This window comes from Anopheles moucheti, assembly GCF_943734755.1.
Source record: "Anopheles moucheti chromosome X unlocalized genomic scaffold, idAnoMoucSN_F20_07 X_unloc_15, whole genome shotgun sequence".
Taxonomy (NCBI): Eukaryota; Metazoa; Arthropoda; class Insecta; order Diptera; family Culicidae; genus Anopheles; species Anopheles moucheti.
In genome coordinates, this window is record NW_026453521.1 from 240001 (window position 1) to 245263 (window position 5263).

Below are 5263 nucleotides of genomic sequence, written 5' to 3' on the forward strand. Positions count from 1 at the left end.
AGTATGAAAAGTGAAACCACGGATCGATTTGAGAAATAAAAATTTTTTGTATGGGAGGGCCCCTGCTAGAACATTTTTACCAAGTGCGACCATTTTACCCGGTGAGTCAAAAAAAAATTTTTTTCACGGTGACTCAAAACTTCAATATTAGACTCCCCTGAGTATGAAAAGTGAAACGAAAATCATTTTTGAGAAGAAAAAATTTTTGTATGGGAGGACCCCTGCTAGAACATTTTTACCAAGTGCGACCGTTTTACCCAGTGAGTCAAAAAAAAAATTTTTTTCACGGTGACTCAAAACTTCAATATTAGACTCCCCAGAGTATGAAAAGTGAAACGAAAATCATTTTTGAGAAGAAAAAATTTTTGTATGGGAGGGCCCCTGCTAGAACATTTTTACCAAGTGCGTCGATTTTGGGTCGCCGACACAAGCTCGGGTCAAAAATTTTTTTTTTTCTCGGTGTCTCAAAACATCAATTTTAGACTCCCCTGAGTATGAAAAGTGAAACGAAAATCATTTTTGAGAAGAAAAAATTTTTGTATGGGAGGGCCCCTGCTAGAACATATTTCCCAAGTGCGTCGATTTTGGGTCGCCGACACAAGCTCGGGTCAAAAAAATTTTTTTTTCACGGTGACTCAAAACATCAATTTTAGACTCCCCTGAGTATGAAAAGTGAAACGAAAATCATTTTTGAGAAGAAAAAATTTTTGTATGGGAGGGCCCCTGCTAGAACATATTTCCCAAGTGCGTCGATTTTGGGTCGCCGACACAAGCTCGGGTCAAAAAAATTTTTTTTTCACGGTGACTCAAAACATCAATTTTAGACTCCCCTGAGTATGAAAAGTGAAACGAAAATCATTTTTGAGAAGAAAAAATTTTTGTATGGGAGGGCCCCTGCTAGAACATATTTCCCAAGTGCGTCGATTTTGGGTCGCCGACACAAGCTCGGGTCAAAAAAATTTTTTTTTCTCGGTGACTCAAAACATCAATTTTAGACTCCCCTGAGTATGAAAAGTGAAACGAAAATCATTTTTGAGAAGAAAAAATTTTTGTATGGGAGGGCCCCTGCTAGAACATATTTCCCAAGTGCGTCGATTTTGGGTCGCCGACACAAGCTCGGGTCAAAAAAATTTTTTTTTCACGGTGACTCAAAACATCAATTTTAGACTCCCCTGAGTATGAAAAGTGAAACGAAAATCATTTTTGAGAAGAAAAAATTTTTGTATGGGAGGGCCCCTGCTAGAACATATTTCCCAAGTGCGTCGATTTTGGGTCGCCGACACAAGCTCGGGTCAAAAAAATTTTTTTTTCTCGGTGACTCAAAACATCAATTTTAGACTCCCCTGAGTATGAAAAGTGAAACGAAAATCATTTTTGAGAAGAAAAAATTTTTGTATGGGAGGGCCCCTGCTAGAACATTTTTCCCAAGTGCGTCGATTTTGGGTCGCCGACACAAGCTCGGGTCAAAAAAATTTTTTTTTCTCGGTGACTCAAAACATCAATTTTAGACTCCCCTGAGTATGAAAAGTGAAACGAAAATCATTTTTGAGAAGAAAAAATTTTTGTATGGGAGGGCCCCTGCTAGAACATTTTTCCCAAGTGCGTCGATTTTGGGTCGCCGACACAAGCTCGGGTCAAAAAAATTTTTTTTTCTCGGTGACTCAAAACATCAATTTTAGACTCCCCTGAGTATGAAAAGTGAAACGAAAATCATTTTTGAGAAGAAAAAATTTTTGTATGGGAGGGCCCCTGCTAGAACATTTTTCCCAAGTGAGTCGATTTTTGGGTCGCGACACAAGCTCGGGTCAAAAAAAATTTTTTTTTCATGGTGACTCAAAACATCAATTTTAGACTCCCCTGAGTATGAAAAGTGAAACGAAAATCATTTTTGAGAAGAAAAAAATTTGTATGGGAGGGCCCCTGCTAGAACATTTTTCCCAAGTAAATTCGATTTTACCCGGTGAGTCAAAAAATTTTGAAAAAAATATTTTGCCAAAATCGTGTTCATTGCCTATTATAAGGGACCAGGTCAGCTCACACGCATTTTTGGAGACCATATGGAAAGTGCGTCTGGGATTGCGGAAATTAAGTTTAGAGTGTTAAATGATGGTTTCGCAATCCCGAAAGGCTCAAAATCCACCCTAAGGTTCCCCGGGTGAAATGTGGTTTCCAAGGTGTGAGCACTATCGGTGATAGAGTTGGAATGTGATTTCCAGAGCGCAGGGCGACTGGGCTAGAGCGAAAATCATAGACAAAGGTAAGTATTGGACTGAACGACTCGAAGCAAACGAAAATCATAGACAAGGGTAATGGACTGAACGACTCGAAGCAAACGAAAATCACATACAAGAATAATGGACTGAACGAATCGAAGCAAACGAAAACCGCAAACAAGGGTAATGGACTGAACGAATCGAAGCAAACGAAAACCACAGACAAGAGTAATGGAGTGAACGAATCGAAGCAAACGAAAACCACAGACAAGAGTAATGGAGTGAACGAATCGAAGCAAACGAAAACCAAAGACAAGAGTAATAGAGTGAACGAATCGAAGCAAACGAAAACCACAGACAAGAGTAATAGAGTGAACGAATCGAAGCAAACGAAAGTCATGGACAAGAGTACTGAAAATCGGACCAAACCTCTAGAAGCACACGAAAATCATGGACAAGAGTACTCAAAAACACGGACCAAACCTATGGAAGCACACGAAAACCATGAACACAGGGATAACTGAAAACTGACTGTGAACCTATCAGAGCATGTGAAAGCATGGACAAGAGTACTGAAAATCGGACCAAACCTCAAGAAGCACACGAAAATCATGGACAAGAGTACTCAAAAACACGGACCAAACCTATGGAAGCACACGAAAACCATGAACACAGGGATAACTGAAAACTGACTGTGAACCTATCAGAGCATGTGAAAGCATGGACAAGAGTACTGAAAATCGGACCAAACCTCTAGAAGCAAACGAAAATCATGGACAAGAGTACTCAAAAACACGGACCAAACCTATCGAAGCACACGAAAACCATGAACACAGGGATAACTGAGAACGAACCTACCTATCAGAGCATGTGAAAGCATGGACAAGAGTACTGAAAATCGGACCAAACCTCAAGAAGCACACGAAAATCATGGACAAGAGTACTCAAAAACACGGACCAAACCTATCGAAGCACACGAAAACCATGAACACAGGGATAACTGAAAACGAACCGAACCTCTCGTAGCAAACGAAAAACATGGACAAAATTATTCGAAACGAACCGAAGCTCGATGCGAAAAACATGGAAAAGCAAGCCCGTAAGTCGCACTATCAAGCCCATAAGTCGCACTATCAAGCCCATAAGTCGCACTATCAAGCCCGTTAGTCGCACTATCAAGCCCATAGGTCGCACTATCAAGCCCGTTGGTCGCACTATCAAAGCCCGTTAGTCGCACTATCAGGCCCATAAGTCGCACTATCAGGCCCGTAAGTCGCACCAAAAAGCCCGTAAATTGCCCTATCAAGCCCGTTAGTCGCACTATCAGGCCCATAAGTCGCACCAACAAGCCCGTAAATTACCCTATCAAGCCCATAAGTCGCACCAAAAAGCCCGTAAATTGCCCTATCAAGCCCATAAGTCGCACCAAAAAGCCCGTAATTCGCACCAAAAAGCCCGTAAATTGCCCTATCAATCCCGATAGTCGCACTATCAGGCCCGTAAGTCGCACCATCAAGCCCGTAAATTGCCCGATAAAGCCCGTAAATTGCCCGATCAAGAGCCAGCGCTGCATTGTCGGTTAATCCCGTCGATCGCGCCGGCTATTTCTCAGAAGGTTGTACGGACACCATACCCGGTGGCAAGTACCGCGAAGTTTATAACGCAACAGAACGTTCGCCAGTCGGACACAAGAATTGGAAAAGCTCGTTGTAGTGTACAGGAATCGAACCGAACCTCCTAGCGAGAATAGGGTCCCGTGAGCAATCGCGCGGACCTATGTGAAATGGTTTAGAGTGTGATGTGATGTGATACACGGTGGAAGCGGTGCATGGTGACATGCATCACTCAGAGAGATATGGAACCGGTGGTCTTCCAGTTGCTTAAGTGCTTCGGTTGGCTTATGGTTAAAGAGTGTGAATTCGATTCACCCCGGTATCGAACGTGTGTGGGATACTCACGCCGGTACGAGAGAGAATTCTGGTTGATCCTACCAGTAATATACGCTTGTCTCAAAGGTTAAGCCATGCATGTCTAAGTACGAACATCAATGAATGTGAAACCGCATAAGGCTCAGTATAACAGCTATAATTTACAAGATCATAAACCCAATGAGTTAGTTGGATAACTGTGGAAAAGCCAGAGCTAATACATGCAACATGCCGGGACTGGTACCCTCGCCGGGTGCTGGAACTGGTGCACTTATTAGTTAAACCAATCGCCTCCGGGCGGCTTGAGTTGAAGTCTGGATAAGCTCGCAGATCGTATGGTCGCTCGCCGACTGACGACAGATCTTTCAAATGTCTGCCCTATCAACTATTGATGGTAGTGTAGAGGACTACCATGGTTGCGACGGGTAACGGGGAATCAGGGTTCGATTCCGGAGAGGGAGCCTGAGAAATGGCTACCACATCCAAGGAAGGCAGCAGGCGCGTAAATTACCCAATCCCGGCACGGGGAGGTAGTGACGAGAAATAACAATATGGACCTCTCTAACGATGGTCCATAATTGGAATGAGTTGAGTATAAATCCTTCAACAAGGATCAAGTGGAGGGCAAGTCTGGTGCCAGCAGCCGCGGTAATTCCAGCTCCACTAGCGTATATTAAAGTTGTTGCGGTTAAAACGTTCGAAGTTGATTCCCCGTCCAGACTCGCGACCGCCGCGGGCGCCCGGTTACACGCCGGGACCGTCCGTGAGCGAGCTCGCGGCTGCGACTCACAATGGTGTGCCTGGGCGTTTACTCCGTGAACGGGTACCGGTTAACCGGTTCAGTCCGGCCCGGCCCCTCATGGTGCTCAGGGTACTCACGTTTACCTTGAACAAATTAGAGTGCTCACAGCAGGCTAGTACAAAAGCGTCCGGCCCTCCGCGGGTCGGCGTTGGCCGAGAATAATCTTGCATGGAATAATGGAATATGACCTCGGTCTGATTCTTTCGTTGGTTTGTCGTAGACCCAGAGGTAATGATTAACAGAAGTAGTTGGGGGCATTGGTATTACGGCGCGAGAGGTGAAATTCGTAGACCGTCGTAGGACCGACCGAAGCGAAAGCG